The sequence below is a fragment of the Ambystoma mexicanum genome, chromosome 6p (assembly GCF_040938575.1).
Source record: "Ambystoma mexicanum isolate Mex_15411 chromosome 6p, UKY_AmexF1_1, whole genome shotgun sequence".
NCBI classification, from domain to species: Eukaryota; Metazoa; Chordata; class Amphibia; order Caudata; family Ambystomatidae; genus Ambystoma; species Ambystoma mexicanum.
In genome coordinates this window covers 1,124,232,993-1,124,257,118 of record NC_090935.1, presented here as the reverse complement: position 1 = coordinate 1,124,257,118, position 24,126 = coordinate 1,124,232,993, and positions in this window count along the sequence as shown.

Genomic DNA, 24,126 nt, shown 5'->3' with positions numbered 1-24,126 from the left:
TTTCGCCAGGACGAAAGGGCGAATGACTAAAGTACATTGGTTTCAGAAGGAGAGACAACTTGTTCAATTCAAAACAAGACGATTAATTTTGCCTTGAAGATCCTGCTTAAATTATGTTCAAGAATACATGAGGCAACTCAACGATACTCTAACATCTTGGTGAAATGGGAAAGCCAGGTGCAGAAGCCATTAAATTGATCTGTTTTGGGTGATGTGGGGTATGTTCTCTGGATCACCAGTCTGGAGACTTGCCTCTGTCAACTTCAGTGACTAGGTTGCTCGTCAAATGGGGTAGTTAGGTCTCTGTCAGCAGTAGCTGACAATAAAGAAAGACAGAGACTTAAAAGACTGAACAAAGTCCAAGCCCAAGCTGGACCAAAAGTGTCGACACTGACTGTCTCAGATAACGCGCAATTACCTAGACCTCCCTCATCGGGTTAAAAGCAACAGCTGAGCAAGAAAGCCTTTAGAAAGGCAAATAGAAAAAGGAGAAAGGAGGAAGAAGGTCGGGGGAAGTTGACAAGCTGGCTTGTTGGAATGACCAACAACCAAGTGAAACCAATGACTGTAGGTAACCTATCAGTAGCATCCTTGATAGAAGAAGATGATGGTGACCTGTTAGTCCTTGAAGCTTTATCACCATGATCTGTCGAGTCAGAAGGTCTAATATCTTTAAATTGCACCACCAAGGATAGTAGAAAGAATGTTAAGGTGGTGGTGAATCCCGAAATAATGAGTGATGTTCCAGCAGTGGATTTTACGATAACAAGAATCTTCAATGAAGGAAATCTGTCCCCATTATACAAAGCCTCTTTTTTGCAGTTACTAGGCCAAGTCCCTGCCTTGAGAATGTTGGAATCTAGAGGTTTTTAATACATTAAGCAACCTGACAGTCTACTACTAGAATACATTGCTGGTCTAGGGAAGTGGTCAAAATGATGAAGGGTAATTCCTTCCTGCTTTTAAAATTGGGTTGACATTGATCAGCATGTAAGTGAAGAGACTAAGATTAAGGCTGTTCCCATTATAGACTCTCCTCTGAAATTAACTATACGGGAGGGTGGCCGATCTGTTATATGTCCTCAAGTGGCTTCCCAGGATGGGAGATCGGAGAACAACTCTGAGGTAAAGCAATGTGAATTGTTGTCTGCTTTCTTGCCAACAATTCCGTATAGAGGCCATGAACTCTGGTGTTGAAATGTTGGAAAACAAAAGGGTACAAACACTTTGGGTCCCTCGCTTTGTGAACCATAGTGGGAATATGTATGCTTCCAGAGACTTTACTTTTAAAAAGTATAAAGGTTGATGGGTTGGCAGTGTATATGGGGAGTGCAACTAAGGGCGAGAGAGGGCACCCAATGGGTGGACTACTGACTATTTGTCACAGCTCTCTCCAATTGGAAGAAATAACATATGAGGAAGGGGGCCCTAACATGTTAATTACGAGGGTTATGGTGAATTATTCAGTTAAGTTGCTCCTAGTAAACGTTTATGATCACCCCAGGTAGTAAACACACGAATAGGATTCTACTATATATGTACGAAGTCCTAGCAGAGAGGAAATTAAGTCAAAAAGAGGAATGGGTGGTAATTGGTGATGGGTTAAACGCACAATGTGTCATGGCTGGGGGGAGTAAAAGGGGAGATGCTTTAATGCGTGTCAGAAATAGAAATCTTTCTTAGCAGATATTGAATAGAAAATGCTTAATGATCCGGGGCTCCCAGCTTTGTGCATTGAACCCACTTGGAGACTGGGGCATGGGGGGAGACAGGCGACCATTGACTACGTATTCTCTAGTGAAAGTATTGCGAATAAACCCCTGAAGGTGAAGGTGGAGTTTAACGACTTCAGTGATCACGCAATCTTAATGGTAATTAAGACTGGCCTAAAAACTTAACATAATAAGAGATAACTGGGAGATGTGCTATTTAACACTGGGTAAAATAGAATAGGGGGATAGATTGCAACCTTTCAGAGTATATCCAAAACTTGGCCTTAGAACAGCTTAGACTTCTTGAAGGACGGTCCCCTGAGAAAATTGGAAGTTGCATGAAGCAGCTCACAGTTAACTTTATTCCTCTAGGTAAGGGACTTGTCTTTCAGGACCAGACTAAGGCTTCATCTAATGACCCAGCAATAGTGCATCGTAAGAGACGACTGAGGCAGGACCTAAGAAAGTTAAAAAAACAGCAATTTTGATTGGACGACCTACCTACTCCACATAAAGCAGGTTAAAAATCTGTACACAAACGGGATTAAAGGGTATTGTGAGGAGCCAGGATTGAGACTCGGACAGAAAGGATTCATGCTTTTGGTAAAAGACTTTTATTAACGAAAAGCAGTGGGTGGGGATATGCCTCTATGTCCCTATCCTAAGAGGTGTTTCCCTACATAAAACCAAAACTAAGGATCTGCCAAAGTCAGAAAGTCCAAAGCAAAACTTTCCTGTGTTCAAAGTACTATTCTGCCCATCACATTCTAATAAACTAAACACTAAAGTGAGAAGGGTAATGTCTTTGGCCTTGAGTGGTTCATAAAGGTTCAAAAAGGAAAATTCATAACTCCAACATAACAGTTCCAACACAGGATATAGTTCCTTATTCCAGAGGAGGTTCCAAGAAATGGTTCAAGGGCCTCTTAGGTTTCCTGGTTCCTACCATAGGCGCCACAGGGAACAGAGCTGACCTACACACCCGCTCCATACTGCTTGAACAAGTTGAACAAGTTGTGAATGCCTCTGCCAAAATATTCTCTATTATGAAAACTGAACAGCTAGCACTCTGAACAATGGTTCTCCAGAATTGAATGGCCCTAGATCACCTGCTAGCTGCTCAATGAGGAACATGCAAAATTATTGGGCAAGAATGCTGCACATGGGTACCTGCTAACTCCTCCCAGGTAGTTGAAGTGATAAAGCACCTCCAGGGGGTTGGCACCACACTGCACAAGATAAGTGAATGTTATGATATATCCCTTTTCACTTGGTTTTCGAAACACTTTTGGTTCACTGGGATCCTCAATTTTACATGGGGTATTATTAATTATTGTCATAATTGTTGCCTTTCCTATCATTATTCTCATTAAAAATTGCCCGCTTTCATGCTGTGCCAAACAGACATCTCACTTAACTGCTGCAGCTCAGCTGCTACCTCTAGAGGTTGATACAACCCTGAAGCAAGGGGCCAAAGTAAATAGGGATAGACGTTCTAGGTGAACTGTCTGATGCAGAGATAGACAAATTATTGTGCGAGGACCAGATGCACCCATACTGCCTTCGTCTGGGACCAAATCCCTTCTTTGATTCCCCACATAGATATCCACCAATGCCCCCATCACGACCCACATCCATATGCTCCCAATTGCTATTGCTGTCCCTGGTGCCAGAAGTGGGATGCACCTCATCCATCATTCCCTTACAATGTCCAATGTCCAATTGGAAATTAGCATGATGTAATTCGAGGAGCCCCAAAATAGATTCCATACAAGGCGCCCTGCAGTCTTACCCCGTTTCAGGGATGACCAAACAGGGGGTTGATGTGGCAGGATTGCCCTGCTGCTATACATCACAGTAATCACGCTTATAAATTGATTGCCTTGACATGCACATTAGGCCTGAACATATAAATTAGACCTTGACAGATACATGAGGACTTACTCCCTCCACATTGTCTCAGCATAAAGCCTCCTGCTGCACCCAGCTCTTTGGACCTGCCCACAACCCACCTTGGCCCTGCGTGGCTCACACCCAGTGTCACCTTGCAAGACACATCAGTGATCATCCCCCAGAGCTTCTCTCTAGCTGTGCAAAATATGAATTTATAAGAAGTTGAAGAGCATTGATGCCAAAACTGCTTACTGTTATTGCCAAAGCTGTTTACTGTTATTTCAACATAATGTACTCTGCATACAATCACAAGGCTTTAGAACAACAATCTGTTTTCTGCTATTATAAGATGTCTGCAAACATCATGGAATCATTAGGAAATATACTACTGATGATGCTTAGGCCATACATACTATATAACATAGGCTCTGACCCATTGAGGGGAGAGCTCAGTTTGGCAACTCATCCACACACTTTTTATTCTCTCTCTATTGTACTTTCCAATAAGACAACTTTGGTTTATCTTTCAGTCCCTGGAGTATTACCTTTTGCTGCATGGTCCAGAGGGTGTACCTCCCCACTTGAGGGGCAAGCTGGACTAATTCTCCATCACCATGATGCATGTTCCTACAATATAAGCCAGCATTGCCACTGTTAACCTTTTGTGATTGTGTCCACAATGTATGTCAACACTGACACTTTTAGAGCACATGTTCATGTTGCCTCAGTCCACAATATATGCTATCCCAGCCCACCTGGCTATGCTCAAATATATGCCCACTATAAAATACTTTCACAAGGGTACCCACAATTCATGCCATTGCTGCCACACTGAAGCAGAGGTTCAGGATGCCTGTGCCTACAAAATATGCCAGCATTTCCTGTAAAACATGTTTTCATGTTGTGTGAGGTGATGTCTGAATTGCTGTCTCAGGCATAACTTGGAGAGACGCTTTCTGGCGACTCCGAACTTTCCGAATAGGCTGGCTCCACTGAGTAGAAATTTAGAAAAGTGATATCAGAAAGTGCATCAGGAAGTAGACAAAGACAACTGAGGAAAGTTTGGGCTGCAAGCTTTTATTAAAAACCACAATGAGGTTGGGATAAGGCCTATTTTGCCCTATGCTAAGGTGAGATTTCCCTACCTAACTGAAACTAATGATATTCTGTGTCAGGAAGTCCAAAGTAAATGTCTGTCTGTGTCCAAAACCTATACTTGCCCTTACGTCTATATGTTCAAACTGTGTAGGGATGTCAGCATCAAAAGAAAAAGTGTTCAAACAAAAGTACAGATCTTCTTCCAGCTCTTAGTTGGAAAAGGGTTTCTCCCTTCCCCAGGATTCCAAATAGTTCACTTTCAGTCACAAGGGATTCCCTTCCCCAAGCTTTCAAGTCTCCCTCGGTTTTCACAATAACACAATTCCTCAGGTTTCTTCTTAGCTTTCAGGTTCTTAATATCTTTCATCAATATCATGGAGTTAAACTTTTTAAGTTCACAATGTACCAGCTTCTCTTAACATTTAACCATAAACTTATAGATGACTCAAATGGCTTCTCCTTAGTGAGGTCTAGTTGATCTAGGCGCAGTTGACGGATCACACGGTCCACCCATTACCCGTCATGCAACCGGCACACCTGTTTGGCTTCTTTTCTACAATTTACAGCACCACTGCTTCAGTTAAACAGAAGTATTTGACTTATATTCTTTCAGTCCTTGTCAACACTTGCTTGCCACTATTCACTTGTTGGATTATCAACCTTCTCATAGTTTTGCCACAGTTTCAACTTTCCACTTGTACAGTTCCTCTTTTCTTTCTGGCACTTGCCAATGCTTGCTTTTTCTCAGCTCCTATAATTTACAGTTCTTTATATTCATTACCAATTCTTGCCTTCTTTAGTTTCCATTCAGGTGGAATTCACTCATTTTTACATTCCTTTGGTTCGGTATTCAAACTTCAGTTCGTTCACATCAAAACAACTTAACTGCAAATTCCGATTTCACTCTCCAGCTGGGAATTTTCACCCCGCTCATGGGCTTCTTATTCAATATAAAGTTTGCTGCTTTTCTGGTCCTTCCGCAGCCTTCTCAATTTCAATACAGTTTGATATTCACAATGAACCTTCACATTATCGTAGTCATCAAACATCTTTTTTTTTACATTTGGAGCTGCAATTCCATTGTCACTCGCTCACTTGCGAGTGCTCCGACCTTTCTTTAGGACGCGGCTCGCACCACTGCATCCCATAGTCCTTCAGCCTCCCTTCACTTACTCAGTATGCTGTCTTCGGGTGCCCTTCTCCACTTTGGTCGGTACTTCTTGGCTGCCTCTGTTTCCGGCTTGGCAAGCCCCTCTTCCAGGGTTTCTCACACTTCAGGCTACGGGAGAGGGCGTCCTCTTGACTCCAGGAGGTTGGCAGCCTGGCCCTGCCGCTACAGACCTTCCAACAATGGCAGCCACACTCTGCTTCTGCCTCAATAATTCTGCAGCACCTCAGCGCTTCGGACAAACGTCTCCCTGCCTTCACCTCCGGCTTATCCGTCTTTAAGCATTCCACAGGCGAACTCCCAGGCGATCTTCCAGGCACTTCCCCAGACAGTTCCATTAGACTCACTTGAGCGGGTCATTTATACTGCCCCTTTTGCTTCAGGTGCAGGCCATTCTCACTGACTTCACAATTGTCTTGGTACTGGCCATCCCTCTTCCTCGTCCCAGTACCAGAGTGGTGTTTGTGTATGTCTGAGTTAAAAAAGTATTTATGTGAGTTTCTATTGGGTCTCTTCCTTGTCTCAATACCATAGTGACATGCATTGGGAGATGGTTTCTTAACACAATAGTGAAGGGATTGGCAATATCCCAGAAACGCTTGGTGTACATTTAATCCCTAATGGAAAGGAATTGGGGAATACCGTGTCTCACCCAAGGGTGCCTCATCCCCACATATCCACCTGCAGGGTCAGGATCCAAAAGTGACTGCCCTTACCTGGCCAGCTGGGGGGGAGTATATTTTAGGGAAAGAAGTGAGGACGCTCTCAGATTCCTCACAAGATTTTAAAAATGGTTTAGTAAAATCTGTCCCTGATAAATTATAGGATGTCTCAAATATGATTGTGTGTTAGATGGTGAAGAGTTTTAAGAAATGTGTGCTTGGACTTGAAGTCAATAAAGTTTTATAACACTACACCATTTTGGTGTTTTGCATTTAGGTGTTTAGATTCTTTGTAAGTGCACCTGTTATAAAGAGACACACCTTGTGGGAGTCAGGTAGCCAATCAAACCGTTTGTAATATGTATGACCTTCTGCCACTGCATGCGCTCTATGCCTTAAGAGCTAGAAAGATGATGTATGGCAGGGAGAGAGAGGAACACTAGAACCATGTATGTCTGCTTTTAACAGCGTGCTGCTATGCCATGAGGAAGGGTAGCAGCTTGTTTGAAGTTACTTGTGCAAGTCTGGGGGAGGAGCTTTCGAGATGCATTGCACCATCTGTAAAGGAAGGTGACAAAAATCCATTGCCTAAGTGACAAAACCCCATAGCTCTGTTTTCAGGAAAACTTTCTTTATGCCCTCTTTATTACTTGTCAGTTATTATTGTTATTTGTTATGCGCAACCAAAGTGGCCCGGATGTGTGAGGTGATTTGATGGGGTGGAAGACTCAAACCTCTTAGACTCTAGGTGATGTAACATACACATGGAGGGGTAAGCAGGGTTAATAGTGATCTTTATGATGACTGGCAGTCCTTATAATACGGGACAAGTCCTATGTCTTCTTCTGGATGTGCGTAAATATAAACCGACAGCCATAGTAGTAATATGAGTGTGTAAAGGAAATACCTTTTTCATCTGATGAAGAAGCGTGAGCTGAAGGGTTCGAAGGATCACGAGGTGTACGTTAAATAAGCCAGCGTGGCATAGTTGATATTGGGGCTGTACAAGTGAATTGGCTTCTACCCATTCCTATTCCGGCTGTAGAAATATGTATTATATTGCGTATGCTGAAGGGTTTCTGCAGTCCAATGTAAAAGGTACCAAAGGAGTCACATTTTTCACTGACTGCTGCTTGAATAATTGTGCAAATAAATTAATCAGAAATAAAATATTGGAATCATGAATACACTCCTATGTAGAAATTATCTATTCCTATTCCTCAAATAAATTGCCTTTAAAAAAAACAGTGTATAGGTGTGTTTTGGCTGTCTACGATAAAATGGGATGAGAGAAACGGCAGGATTGCTATGAAGACACATTTGGCTTTTTACATCATACAAACAAACATGCAACCCACGTGCGTGCATGCAGATACACACACACTCAAGCATGGATGCAGATGTGCCTGCTCACATATTGTGCACACACAAACATTTGCACTGAAACACATTTCATCCACAGCATGCACCATCGTACCTGATATTTATTTTAAGTTAACTATCCTTGAGGGGATGTTAGTGAACTCTCTCTGTTCGGTTACACTCTGCTCCAGGCTACACATGAGGGCGGAGGAGGCTGCACAACATAGGGCCAGAGCCTGGGGAGGGGAAGAGGTAAAGGGGACTGAGGTAAGCTTAAAAAATACTGATTCAGCAGGCTGCGCTTTAGCCAAGGATATTGGGTAGATTTTTGCTTGCACAGGCACCTACCTATGGGGCACACATCGCAGTGAGCATGTCAGAACAAACAAGATAACCTGCAGGTTTGGATAATACTCATTACCTGATCTCAGAAGCATAGTGGGCTGAGTCGGCTCAATTGTGGTATCGAACCCATGACACATACAACATTGTCCTCCTCCCACAGTGAGGCCTTATTGCTTGAGATATCACCCTGGATCCCTTAGGATATGAAAATAATAAGCAAAGGGACAAACACACAATATCTAAGGAATATCAGTAATTACATCCCTTAGAGAAATCCCAGTAACAACAAGAACACTTGTATGTAAATCCATTTTGGGGAATTGACCATGTAAAGAATTGCGACAGATAGTCACTATGCCTACAGGTAAGCAGTGTACTGGTCAAATGTACTCACTAAAAGCAGGCAAAGACTCCCAATAAAGAAATACTGAGTAAAAATAATCATAGCACAAAACAGGAAACAACATACACAGTGGAGCCTGCCACCTTCTTATACTCGCACATCTTCACTGATATGTTCAAATCAGTGGTACCAGCAGAGCAAAGGCTTAGGGAGGAGTTCTACTAGTACTAATGCTGATCTGGGGAGGAACTGGCAAAATTGGCGATTTAAATGCATCCCTAGACGAAAAGTAGTATGAATTACAAAATTATATCTGTTTTAGGGTTAAAATATATGTTCACGGGCCTAAAAATACTCCATGGTGACTGGGAATTAAATTCCTACTCCCTGAAACCACATTTTAATAAAACAGGAAGTCAAATATACCACATAAAATATTATTTGGAGCCCTGATGGTCGGTAAATGCATGCCAGCCTTGCAGTGTTCAAAGCATATATGCTTTGCCCTGGAATCAGGTGCTGCTCCGTTTCTCAGGTGCATCTTACTAGCGTCTGGCTAATGGTCTGAGCATGTTTATGCACTTGAATTCAGGACGGCGAATTAATGAAGGATGCCTAATGGCTGTATGTCACCACCCTGTGCAGTGATAAAAACAATGGCTCAAACATTACAGGCAACCAACATGATTTAACATTAAAATACCTTTCTTTCCTGTTCCTTCATTCACTCCCCCACACCCAAATTCCCTCTCTTATGTGCCCTCCTCCTCTCGATGGTTACTCCATCCCTTCTCTGCCTTCCTCTATCCAGGTTCCCCATTCATTTTCCTGTTTCAATTACCTCCCCAGTTCATTTCGATCGTTTTGCCTATTGATCGCCATTTCTTCTCTTGATACCTGCTCTCCCTATCATGCTGTCCCTTTCCTCCTGTTTCTTCAATAAAACATTACATAACATACCCCATCATAATAGGGCATAGCATTATGGAACAGACTTTGACATAAAGTGTCATAAAATAACGTTAGGTAACATACCCTAACTTAACATGTCATAACATTAAGTAACATACCATAACATAACATACACACAGAAACACACACAGCTGTGGCATTCATACAACGCACAGGCCCGCACATTGAAAGGTTTGCACACAAAACATTTCCATCCACATCACACACACAAGCACTTATTTTTTTTACCTCTTGGATGGAGGGACGATGCAAGGCCCTCTCTCTTCAGTCGGATTTCTCTCCAGGGCCGCTCCACAGGGCAGTGGAGTGTCCATCAACAAGGGGTCAGCCGGAGCAAGAGGGGCGATAATGGTAGTAAGGTAAACTTAAAAATTATTATAATCAGGCAGGCCTGCCTTGCGCAATTGAGCCAAGGAAGATCATCTTTGCTGGCGCAGGCACGCACATCTGGGGCACGCAGCACAGAGCACCTGTAAATAAAAGACAGATACAGGCACACAGGCGCTCACAAGGTTCAGAAAACAGAGATGGCCTGTTCTGTGGACAGTGCAGACCCGGAATTCAGGGTGGGGAATCGGATAGCAAACTGAAAGTAAGGTAAGTGCTAAAGTTTGAAAGAAACGCATGTCACCTAGGCATTCTTTTACAGGTTCTGTGTCCTTGCATATTTTCAAACGGTAATCCAGGTGCCAGGTGCGCTGGTGCGAACTAGCATGCAGGAGGGGGGCGCCCCAGGAAGTGGAAGGGGCTCCAGAGAGGACAACCACCCCCCCTTGCCTGTCCCCTAGCTCTGCCACTGGCACTGGTGTGAACTAGCATGCAGCCGGGGGGCACCCCCAGAAAGTGGAAGGGTCTCCAGAGGAGGTGACCGCCCCCTTTTCCCTTCCGTTAGCTCTGCCACAGAGAGGTCTCTTAATTGTTACTGAGGACAGATCATCTGTACCAGAGCAAACATATTCAGCAACTGTCCTTGAAGGAATGGCAGAATTGCAAGCACTGCAGAAACTGTCATATGTGAAGACATGCCATGACCTACAGTTCAACAAGAAAATAGAACCTTATCTTCTCAAGTATGATGAAACTCGTTTAGTATTTGATACCTACCTAGAAAATTCACTCAAGAACTCCGTGCAAAGGGAAAGAGCAGGAAAAGCAACACCTGTTGAGTATAAAAATCACAGCTTCTAAAAATATTGAACATTTTCTATGAGAACACTCCTATTGCATTTGAAAACTAAAGATGTGTTAACAGTTTATCTCTCAAATAAAGCAATTCTGAATGCAGAGAGGATAGAAAGTAGCCTGGAAGCCAGTTGGAGAAATGAAGCCAAGTCATCAGATGAAAATTATGTTGGAAACATTAAAAGCTCACGTGAGGAGGAAGGCACTAAAATAATTCTTCACTCCCTTTATGTATCACGTCGTCATGCTACTACCCTCCACATTTTTACACCTGGTACCGATGTTTTTTGTCCTTGCACTGTGGTGGTCACTCTTTTTCCCATCTGGCAGCATGTTTGTCACAGGAGTTGGACCTAATAGAAGATTAATAGATCTCAAACGTGTGTGCTCCTGCTTATGGCCTACGAAAGTCCAGGCATGATAAGGCCTTAATGCTTTTTCACAGTGTGATGTTACCGGGTGCTTCATGAACAAAGGATAACTATCTTTCTGGAAAGTTTTCAAGACTTTGTAAAAAATAAATCCTTGAAGCTTGAATCCTTGGATGTCTAGAAGAATTTAAGAAGGAATATAAACGATTGATAGAGTGATTCATTTGTCAAGTCTACTTGCCAGGAACAAAGATTTCAGACATTGGTCAACTGTATTGGTGGATGTCCGCAAAAAAAGAGATGCAAAGTGAAAGCCTGCTGCCAACAAGATCCTCTCCAATACCATACATCTTCAGGACTCATTACCAGGTGATGAAGTGGCGGCAAGCTGATCGACAACACCTGACTCTACCTGAGCCATCACAAATTGGGTGGGATAAGGCAGATAATTAATATTCTCCTACTATGTGTACACTTCCATGTGCACCACAATCAATCATATAGCTGCTACTGTGTGCATGTGTCAAAGGACGGTGTGCTGTGCATTGCAAATGCTGAGCTTAGTCAATAAGGTGCACAGAAATGTGTAAGTCTGGTGGCGACGAAGAGCTCTGTGGTAACAACAATTTTGTAGATGATGAAAATAAACTCTGCGTCTCAGAAGCTGACCTGTAAAACATGAATTTCTTTCTTCAAATGTAAATAGCTATTGTAGTTTTAATAAACAGCATATTTCAATGAGAAGGTTGCAAATTATTTCAATCTTTCTAATTTAGTGAGCATACAGTCGAAGGTTTGCAATGAAGTAGCAATAGTTTATGAGGCTATATCTCAGAAATCCTAAAAGATATCAAATGAATCCTTATATACATTTTTCTGTTCCGTTGATCATGTTTAACAAAAAATCTACTGAGCACGTTTTCATAGAAGTGCTCTAAAAGCAGTTACAGCGGCCATCTTGAATTAACAATGTCACACAAGCCCTCTGCCACAAAGTCAGACAAAACACCTGGTAGTACATGATTGTATTCGTCATTATCAATGCATCCCCAGTAGGCATACCTTCCCTTCATTCAGAATTCCATGGACTAGGTTTATTGTAACAGATGCTCCTCAACTGTCAGGTGAAATCCTGTAGCTTTATTAGGAAAGTACATTTGATCATTCGGTAAATTGGAGCGTGAATAAAGGGAAGACCTGTTAGTAGTGCAACATCTCATAAGCTGTGGAGTCGATTTCAGAAGAGCAGCATGGCTAATGTTATCTGGCATGTTAGGGGAAGGTGTCAGATGCTTATCAGCAACCTTCATCCTGTCCTTTGATAAGTCTGCCGTTCATCCTACTGAAGTTTGCTTTGAGCTTAACAGATCATTATATCTGGCCAGGTAATCCTTGCGATTTGAGCTTAGCTATGACTGCTTTGCAAATTCCGGCCATTTTCAAGGCCTCCTGATTGGCCATCATCTCTCCCCATGGTGCATAACATAATTCAGTATTCTGACTGCTTTAGGCGTTGTAGACTAGCTGCAGAGTTCCTGCTTCCCTGAAATTCTGTTGGAGATTTTCGTGAAATCTAACTTTATTGTAAAGCATATGCTGCCCTCTGCTTCATCACAGAACTCAAGGATCAAAGGGAGATCTTGACAATTCTGGTGGGTGACAAGGCAATGAAAGCGATGATAAAATAAGGGAAACAATGTTGCAAGTTACTACTTCTATTGCCAACATAAAGGCATGCATTAGAGCAAGGGTCTGCAGCCTTTGGCACCTGGTACGTTTTATACTGCAACTCTCATTAGGATTCTGTCAAAATGACCGAATCCAAATGACCTACACCACCAAATAACCTAAAATAGATACTACTAAATGTCCTACTAACTAAATGTTCATAGGACATTTTGTATTAACTATTTGGTGGTGTAGGTCATTTTTTTTTGTTGTTGCTCGGAACAGCTCTGTGGTATCCCCCGCAACACCCCGCAACTATACAGTATAGTGAGCGGGGTGTTGCGGGGACACCCTGACCAAAAAAACACAAAAAAAGGCTGCAGGGGTGTCTACCGTAACACCCCGCTCACTGTATACAGTATAGTGAGCGGGGTTGCAGGGGATACCCCTGCAGCTGTTCCAACCAATAAAAAAAAGAAAAGGCTGCAGGGGACACCCCTGCACCTGACCCGACCAGAAAGAAAAAAAAGAAAAAAGAGAGAAAAGGACCCTGAAGCGCTGGTTCCCCGATCACGGAATCTAAAGGGAACTGGCGTTGCAGGGACCAGCGAGACATAAGGGCCCTCATTACGACCCTGGCGGAAAGTGACTGACCGGACCGCCACAGCGTAAATAGCGTTTCCGCCATTGCACGAAGGAGCAAAGTGCGGCCCATTCCGACCCATCGGGCACGAGCACCACGGCATGGCGGAAGTGCAAAGTCCGCGATGGCGGAAATGACCCCAAAACGGCCCACACCGCCGCCATACGGCGCCCTAGGTGCAATACCGCCACCCATCACAGCGGACACCGCAGTGTGCGCCTACCGGAAAATACGGTGACCGGAAATATACGGAAACGGAAGTTAAAACATGGGCCCGGAACGGGAAACATCCCGCCGTACACCTATAAAACCACTAAAACCACACAACCACTAAAATCACTACCCTGAGACACACCCCAACCCGTCATCCACCCTAGCGAAACCAAGAAAAATGGGAAAAGTAGCGAAGAAAGCGTGCGACCGCAAGCGGCAGGTCCACTTCTCCCGTGAGGAACTCACCGTGCTAACAGAGACCCTCCAGGAGAATGCTGCCGTCGTCTTCTGCACGCAAATGACCAGGACGGCACTTGCAAACAAGAAGGCCATATGGGCTCTGGTGGCACAGCGGGTAAGTGCGGTGGGGACCGCACCCCGCACCCCACAGCAATGCCGTAAGCGATGGGACGACCTGCGGATACGCGTCCACAGCATACTCTCTGCCAACCGCAACATTGCCACAGCCACCGGGGGAGGTCCTGAATCACCCATCAAGTTGACCCCCTGGGAAGAAATCTGTGCCTCCACCATCGGAATGGAGAGCATAGAGGGAGTCGGAGGGATGGAGAAAGGAGTGCAGACATCCGAAGATTCAGGTAGGTGGCCCAAATAAAACAATGCCAAATCCACAAAGTCCATCCATGTGAAGTACCATGCGTCCACATAGTGCAACAGAAACACATGTCCAGGAGAACGTCCACACACATCGGCCTGATAGCGCACGTTAAAACCCACAATAAATACATAAATAATTAAAAACCCCTAAAACACGCACTACACGTGCAGCAGGCACACCCTAACTGCAGGCTGCCAAACAACTGCACCCTCACTCCACACACAAATGAAAGCACCTCCAAGGCCCCGACCCAAATCACCCTCAGGTACCACCCCAATGCATGTGATACAATGCCATTCCAATTCCCACAGACCCATCAATAACCCTCGCCCTCCTTTACCCCACCACAGGGTCCGATCCAAACGACGAGCTTCAGGACACCCCTACCAGCACACCTGCAAAGAGGGCCAAGACCAACGGCCAAAGACCCTCCACCTCAGCTGCACGCATCAAGACACGGCAGCAGCACAAATCAGGTGGCAGCACAGAGGAGGGAACATCAACAGGCACCCCAGCAGCCAGCATGCCCACAACACCACCACCACAGGTCCCCCCAACGGATGCCACAGAAGGCACTGCCTCCGGTGGCAGCAGCACCATAGGTGACACCCCATTGATGGCAGCATGCTCCGACACAGAAGACGGGGATGTCGAAGTCAGATCCATCCATGACCTGTCCCAATCCCCCTGTCTGTCCCATCCCGTACAACATGAGGATACCACGCAGGGGCACCCACAAGACGACGACTGGCCATCCCCCACAAGCCCTGTGGCAAGGCAACATGAGGACAACAGCCCCTCTGTGACACCCCCGCAAATGGCCATGGCCCAGCAGAGGCAACAGTCCCTCGACCAGTTAATCGTGCAACAGCAGCAACTGGCCACGCTCCTCAAGGACCATGCCGATGAATGTGGGGGCACCAAGGCAGACATAGAAACATCAACTGAGACACTTAGGGCAGAAATGGAGAGAGGGACAGAGACACTAAGGGCACAAATGGAGAGAAGCACCGAGAGCCTGAGGGGGGAACTGCATGCGACGTCCAAGGACGTATGTGCCGAACTTGCCGCAGTGCGCCGTGTGCTCACTGAGCTCTCGCAAACCCTTAGGGACATGCATGGACGTGAGCAGGCAGACACATCATCCGTTGCAAGTTCCGTCCAGGGCAGCCCCCAACGTAGATCTGGGAGGAACCTGCGCTCCACAGGCAGGGGTGCCCCTGATACCCGCAGAGGGGGCTTGCAATAGCGACTGCCCACTGACAATGAGCACCTTTGGACACTGGTGTTCGGGGGGAGGTAGGAGGGTGGAGGGGGTGTGTTGGGCTCACTTGGGTGGCGGGTCGATAGGGTGTACAACATGATATCACATATGCCATAAAAAGTGCACGATCAACCAATGAGATGTGTGGACATTGATCTTTGTGTACTAGGCCATCATAGGCGTACAGTCCATATTGTGCATGTCCCAGACACACACAGTGCCACGAGTCCCGTGTCCATGTATCAGCCACCAGGCGTGAGTGCTAGAAGCATACATCAATGAGATGCTGACGAATGTCATGGCCCTCCGGTGCCTCGCAGACTCCTTGAGGTGCTGCCACATCCCCACCCTCATCATGACCATCATCAGGTGCTTGCAGTTCTGCGTCAGGGGGCATGGGCACATTTCTACGTACGCACATGTTGTGGAGCATGACACATGCCATCACCATCTTTGCAACCTTCTCATGGCGGTACAGGAGTGCCCCGCCAGACCTGCTGAGGCAGCGGAAACGACCCTTCAGTAGGCCGAATGCCTGTTCAATGACTACACGGGTACGTGAGTGGGCATGGTTGTAGTCCTCCTCATGCTGGTCCCGTGGGTTCCGGACTGGTGTGAGGAGCCATCTCTTCAGTGGATATCCAGCATCACCTGTATGTGGACGAGAAACGTATGATGTGGAATGCCATTGCTACGTACGCACACCCCCCCCCCCTTCCTGCCAGGTCATTGCCGAATCACATACCCCACATTATCATGCATGAAATGAGACTCACCGAGTAGCCAGGATCTGTTCCCTGCGTGTCGCTCCATGTAGCGTGGTATTGTAGAGTTCCTCAAGACCATAGAATCATGGGTTGATCCAGGGAATCGGGCACAACAATGTGTAATGATCCTGTTGGAGTCACACACCATTTGTACATTCAGAGAATGAAATTGTTTTCGGTTGCGGTACTGGGCCTCCATGGCATGTGGGACGACCAATTCCACATGGGTGCAGTCGATGGCACCAATGCAACCCGGTATGCCGGCAAGTGCATGGAATCCCACTTTTGTGTTGGTAATTTCCTGCTCCGAGCGTGGTAGGGAGATGTAGTCGTCTGCGTGCTGCAGGAGGGCATCGAGCACTTGCAATAGTGTCCGTGAGAACAGTGGCTGAGAAATGCCATGCAACTGTCCGACTGTGTGCTGGTAGGTGCCTGTGGCCAGGAAGTGGAGTACAGACACCACCTTCAGTAGGGGTGGGATGGCGGTTGGGCTATCTATCATGCTGACAAGGTCAGCCTGTGTCATGTCCACAATGGCGGCTATGGTGTCCCGGTCCAGACGGTAGAGGGTGTGGATCTGCTCATCAGTGAGGTTGAACGGATGTGCTCGGAGGCGTGGGATTGCGGGCTGCCTGCGTGGTGGTAGTGGCTGTGCTGGCGGCCCTTGCTGGCCCTGCCTTGGCCTCCTCCTCCTCCTGCGTCTCCTCCGTGCGGCCGGTTGTAGTTGGTGTTCGTCTTCTTCTTGGAGTTGGAGTACTTGCAGTGCTATCAGGTCCCCCAGGGCCAACATCGCGAGTCCTGCCGGTAGCATTTCGGTGTGGTTGTGGGAGGAGACTGGCTGTGCAATTTATGTGTTTTCAGGCTGAATGGCCTCCACCTGTGGTGATTCATTCCACCTGTGCAAACTGCTCTCCCCTTTGGCCGAGCACGTCCCGCGCACAACGCTGCAATTCGTGGAATGGCATCTTGCTATTGCAATCATGTATTTGTACCCGATGGCCGTGTAACATTGGTTGATATGTTCATTCTGCTGTGGTCCCATTGGTTCACATACTATCTGTGCAGTCGCTAACATAGTTGTGAAGGGTCAGTGGAACGTAGTACTCGAGTAACGGTGGGTCCTCATTCATCACTGTACCGAGTTGCAACAAGGGGCGGGGCGTCCCATTCGTGGGTGAAGGCAGTTGCCATTTTCACACACAGCCGCACTCGATGGATTAATTAGTGTATTCAAACGGCCACAGATGCCTCTTCGACGTGATGTTGCAAATGCGGAATTCGAAGGGCGGCGCTTTCGGTTTTCAGCTAGCGGCGAGGAGATGCCCACAGGTCTGACTGCAAATATGACGTTCTATTGTTCAATGTCCTTGGGACAGGGGCCATGGCGAGAATGCAATGATTGATATGAATGGTTTGGGATGCGCAATAGCGACGCGGGCGATGAGGCCGGACGTTCCCAAATACATGTTACTTCACTACACTGGAATTACGGGCTGGGGCACTGTGGATTTTGCAGGCTGCATAACGCACAGACTCAATGGATATTTCTAATGTTATGTGAGTAAATATTCAGGCGTTTTAATCCCGGGATGAGGGAATGATGAATGGATGCATGGGCAGGTGATTTAATACAGAGTTTGCCATGTACAGGGCTTCTTGGGATCTATCCGCCTCCCCTACGCTATGTGATGCAGGGCTGCCATAGTGGGACCATCGTCTATCTGGCCTTGTTGAGCCCTCCCTGTCTCGACGCGCCCTCAGACACTTGTGTCCATGCACGTTACCAATCCCATCAGATGGATTCTGTTTTCACAGGCGCATGCACAGGTACACTCGTTTGTGATGGTGTTTACACCTCGATATGGATAGTTATGAGTCGCAAGTGGTTTTTGGGTGGTGATGGACCTTTGGAGTGGGCTAGCATGCATGTGGCTGTGGATTTAGTGTGATCATTGCAGTGAGTTGTTGGAATGTAGTACTGATGGCCATTCTGTTCTTTTTCTTTTCTTTTGGTTGACAGGTATCTCCTCCCCTTTTGCCACTGCCATCTGTATGCCACTCCTGCAGATGGGTTTTACTCCCGACACCTGCTGCTTCGTGTTAATCAGTGGAGCAGCATTCCGATCTTATGGGACGATCGCCAATGGGCCACATGCCCTTACGCAGTACTGGTGGCTCGGAGCAACATTTCGGCCTTTCAGCTGGACTAGTGCCTCCCCATTGGGACGGCCCTGCGGTTCTGTGCGCTTCCATGTTGCCTTTTCGTACGTGAATGTGGCTCTGTGTACCATGAGGGAACAGGGCGTCACACAAGTAGTGGCTGGTCATTTCTTGCGGATGCAGCCCACAATGGTGAAATGTGTTTTGGAGTTCATGGCCTGATGGCTGTATGGGCTTGGTGATTTTGATGTGCATTAAATTTCTATTCTGATTTGGCCCGTGTAGCGTTCTTCTTTGCAAGTGATGTGGCATATGCCTATTTGGGGGGCGATGTATTGTGAGGAGATCTGCACTGGGTTCCAGCTTCGGAGTTTAGTTGCGTGGTACTGTACTGGACGCGTTTGCCTACGAAGCCCGTGAGGTCAGGGATGGGGGCTGCCAATATGACAGTTTGAATGTTGTCATGCTCAGGGGCGGGGGATTGGGTTTTGTGTAACAGATGCCGGTCAGCCAGGTGGACTGGTGGAATGATGTGATTTTCGGAATATTGCTGGTCACAGGTGCCTGTGTTTGCGTGCGTTTCTTGGTGGGGGACTGTGGTCATGTCCATTGGGATGGCTTCTGTATTCGTGCCATCTGTGCCCTGCAGCTCCCATTGGCCCCTCTTGTGATTCTTTTGTTCGTTGGCATGCATGGGTGACTTGTACATTTCAATGGTTGCATTGTGACTTCATTGCACCTACGGGGAGTTGTACTTTGTGGGCAGGGAGCGGTGTACGGGCACTCAGTGGGGCCGTTTACGGTTGATTCGCGATGCCGTACTTCTCACCATGGCGGAATGGTGCATTCCGCCATGCTTGATGGCGTTAGGTACATGTCCGCTAGGGTCGGAATTGGCGTACCCTTGCGCCATGGTGGTGTTTACGGTTTGGCATGGCGCGCGCGCGCGTGCTTGGTGCAGTTAGCATTGGCGTTCACTACGGTGTCGCTAATGGCATCGTACTTTGCGGTGACGGGTCATAGTCGCACCGAGCGCTATTCGATGGCGGTATTGCATTTCCGCCATCGTTTTCCGAATTCCGCCAGGGTCGTAATGAGGGCCAAGGAAAGGTAAGTAGGGGCGTGGGGGTTTGGGCAGGGGTGGGGGGTTGGTCGGGGTTAGGGTTTCTATAGATTTGGGGTTGTTTTACCTCGGATGACCGAATGGGAAATGTATGAACTATTTTGTATTACGTACATTTGTCATGCAGCCATTTCCATTGCAAACTTTTCAGTCAAGGTAAAACAACCCTGAATCTCTCATTAGCCCTCACCAGCATAGTTAAAGTTAATGGTGAGGGATTAGTGGAGGCGTACTCCAGAGCATCTGGAGAGCCGGGGTTTGCAGACCATTAGAGAGATGGAAACCCACTTACAGAGCAAAAAGTACACTGACGACTTGGAGGAGAGATTATTGAAGGAGAAAAGCCATACTGTAGCTTCAGAAAATAGAGTTCATGCTCCGACTCTTTCACTGGAAAAGGTTACTGGCATATTATCCCAGAAGGAAAACCTCTGCTGGAGGGATAACCTTTGCATTTGTGTTTTTATTCTTTCATGTATTTGGAAATAGCTTGGGGAACATGTGTGCCCGACTCCGCTGTCTTCCCATGGTGCACTTATATTTCGGAATGTGCTGCCTTAAATGGCTGACTTTGTACACGTGGCAGACTGTTTTTCTTGTTATGGACTGCAATGTGCACAACTTGTTATAACATCACAGTGTCTTAGATGGTTGCTATCATGTGTTTATGGATTTGGAGTGCATGGCGACCTTTGGCATGGCTTGCACTTATGAACTGAACATCCTTATTTCGATGCACACATGTTTTCACATATTTAGAGAATGCATGGGGGAAAATGTTGTGAAAGAACATGCATTCCATTCATCGCAAGTGTGGATTCTCATTTTAGGATGGCTGTTTTTGAATACATTTCCTAAACACATGTATTGGCTTTATGATATAAATCCATACACGGATGATAACATGTTTTACAAGCTGATTACAGGATGTCATTTTATCTATATATTATTTATTGAATTGTGAACATTTTGCAAAACAGCCCCCAAACTAGTTGGCTAAATGTCATCCTGATTTGAATGCCAGCAAATTCAAATTACATTCTAGCTGGCATTTTTTAAAGGCTGCCATCTTTTACTTAACTTGTTTAATTTATGGAAGGCTGCATCAACATTCTTAACCAGAAAACGCCTGGGGCATAGTGCATCTTGCTACTGCTCAAGTTGTCGGGCTGATATTTTGGAACATTGAGCATTAGTTATAACAGGACCTTGAGTGTCCCAAGCCAGTGATGCAATTACTATGGGAGCCAGATCACATCATTGCAGCCCCTGATGGGGTGAATGTGTTCTTGTGATACTGTGGGAACCTTGCAAAGTGTTGTATGAGGGGAACATTTTTTAGAGGTTGTTAAAGTTATCTGGGGCCAGAAAAAGGCAACACTATGTTGGGGCAGGCGTGCCGGATGGACCAGTCAGCTATATTTTAAATAGAGGGAGAAGAAAGGTGCCTGGAGTACATTTTGGAATGTTGTTTATATTTTATACACGTTATGAATTTTCCGAGGTATTTTTGAGTTATTTTTTCTTTCTTGTGGCTGTTTTTTGGGGCATTCTTATGTTTGACCGGTACTTTTTGAAGGCGTTTGTTCGTTTTCGTAATTAATGCTTCAATTGATTGTTTCTGGTACAGCAATAGAGCTCCGGTCTAAACAGCACAATTATGAGTACAACTTTACTGTGTTATGTTTCAAACTACTTCACACATTTCAAATGTACATTAGAAGTTATATGAGAAGCAAGTCACATGCTATCATGCTAGTCATATATACTCCCACTAATGATGAGCATTGCTTATAGCTTTACTTTACTGTTCCCATATTTCTATATGTTATTTTCATAAGAGAATTCGCAAGAGCATTTTAGCATACGTTTTTTCTTTAGGCAATTTTGAGCAAGTGTAAATTCTTTTTTGTCGAATGAAAACTGAATATGAACTTTGTAATAGAGATAAATTACACAAGGGCGAGTTCTTCAAAATTCTAACAGCAGCCCCATGAAAATATTTCTGACTAATAGTAAGCTTATCAGTTGCCCTGGAGCAGAGGGGTCAGTTGTACAGAGATTTTTTTCCCACTCTCTCTCATGCCTGTCAGGTATAGTAACTACTCTCTGCTACAAACCATGCCCCAGATCCAGGTGGTATATCAGATGTTGCCCAGTATAGACCTCTGCCATTTAGTCTAGCGCCTGCTGTGATGAAGGTACTGTCATTTAATCGCTTCAAAGGGGTGCACAGTGAACAACAGAGTTCTGTGGGTATATTATAAGGGTGTGGCTTTCGGTCCATGGAATGTATCATGAGGCAAATGAAGTTACTTGGGCATTGTCTCCAAGCAGAGCATTTTCTCTGAGAGGATACAATGTTATAATTTCAACTTGCAGGCACACTGTCTTCACACCCGAAGAGTGTAAACATCCTACCAAGTTGTTCAACAGTGTTTAATCCTCATGCTGGAGGAATGGGAGACCTAGACTCAGCACATGGAGTAAGTACCAGAGAGCCTCATGGAGGGGAGTTTACATTCCAAGATGGCAGGCAGGCTACAAATAGGCTTGTTCCAGCCCCCTAAGCAGCCCAGATGAACTTGTGAACAGCACTCAATCACAGCCCTGTCCCAAATAGAGACCACACGTACAGACCGATATTAAGAGTCTCAACCAGGGGAAGAAGAAGAGGAGTATAAAAACCAAAGGTACCAGATCTGTCAAGCTGGGTGGTTGCAACAGAAGGATCGAGTTTAGCAGTGGCTGGAGATTGGAAAGGGAGAGAAAGTGAAGGCTGGGTAGAGAGAGATGGACGCAGAGGTGCCAGTAGATGAGATTGGTAGAAGGTGGGTAGAACTATGAGATTGAAGAAGAAGCTGGTAACAGGAGGAGAGTCTGGAAGTCAGGAGGAGGTGGTCAAATTGAGGGTCCAGGAGGAGGTGGTAACCTCCGTATGAGGAGTTGATCTCAGGAGGAGGTGGTAAAACTGAGGGTCAAGGAGAAGGTGACAACATTAGGAGGAGTTGCTGAATGCCAGGAGGAGGTGGTGACACTGAGGGTGAAGAAGGGGTTGGTAACTGCAGAAGCGGGGCCTTGAAGTCAGGAGGTGTTAGTGGGAGATTGAAGTAGGTGACAGGAAGATGAAGAGCACAGGAGGATGTGGTAAGACCCAAGGAAGAGGGCGTGATAGCATAAGTGGCTGGAAAAGGAGATAACATCAGGGGGTGAGTGTAGTATGAATTAGATGGTAGCAGAAACATCAGTGGGTGAACATGGTAGAGAAAGTGGTAGAGAAGTGTCACGCCACTTACCTGGAGACCGGGGTTTTCCGCGCTTTCCCGTCCTGCACCCTCTTGGCGGATCTACCCAAGCTTTCGCGCTTGGGGTTCAGCGCTTTGGAGGGCTCCCGGGTCTATGTTGACACTCCTCGGCGCATGCGCGGACGACCGCATTCTCGCTTCCGCGCATGCGCAGTAGGCTGGGCTCTCACTGCTTTGAAGGCTTGCTCTTCAAGCCTCGGTTTGGGCTCACCAGCACCTGGGAACGAGGCGGCTTGCGTCTCAAGCCTCTCAGGTGCTGGTGCCCTATAAAGGGGGCGGAGACCATAGTCTACTCGCGTCTCAACGTGGTTTTGTTTGGATCGTGTTTCTTGCTCTGCTTGGGTTTCCTGCCTGAGGTTACCCTGTTCCCTGGGCCTGCTTCCCATTCCTACCTGTCTGAGGTTATCCTGTTCCCTGGGCCTGCTTCCCATTCCTGCCTGCCTGAGTTTTCCCTGTTCCCTGGGCCTGCTACCTATCCCTGCCAGCCTGAATTGCTTACCTCCTGTTCCTTCCTGGATCTTTACTGGACTTCTTGCTTATGTGCCTCTGTCTGGTCCGCCTTCTCGCCAACCTTCTACTTCTTGCCGACATCAGATCTCCAGTTTGCCAGAGCTTCAGTTTCCATTACTCTGTGGATTTGTCCATTCTGCTCTTCCACCTCGCCTGATCGTCATCTGGTTCGTCCACACCTATTGGAGGACTGCAATACACAACGCTCCCCCTGTCAGTGCTTGCACTGTCCTGACGTCACGGAAATCAGGGGAAAGCGTATCGTGACGTTGGGAGTTGGTTCACCTTCCACCCAGTACCTATCTTGGGTTGAGGTCAGGCCAGTTCCCCACGTCATACATACGGCTGGATACAGCAGACAGCCTGGCAGCCAATTCGAGATCCTCGGCCAAACCATCAGATGCGCAGCATTCCCGTGATACTTACCTTAACAAGAAGAGGTGGAGGTTGCAACATCAACAAGAGAGGATAGTGGTCCACAGCAAATAGCACCAAAATAAATAGGAAGGTGGTTTGGAGAAGGTAAAGCAGGTGATGGAGGTGGTATTGATGAGGTGATAACAAGAGAGGATAAGAATGGGATAACATGCAAAGGTGAAGGAAGAACAGAAGAAGGGGAGGAGGCGAGAACATGAGCTGGCAATACCAGAGATGGGCTTGTATGAAGGTCTCTCAGGGGGAGGGAACCTTGCCACTTCAAAGGGAAAACATACCTTTACCATTTTTGTTTGTTTGGTAAGACACCC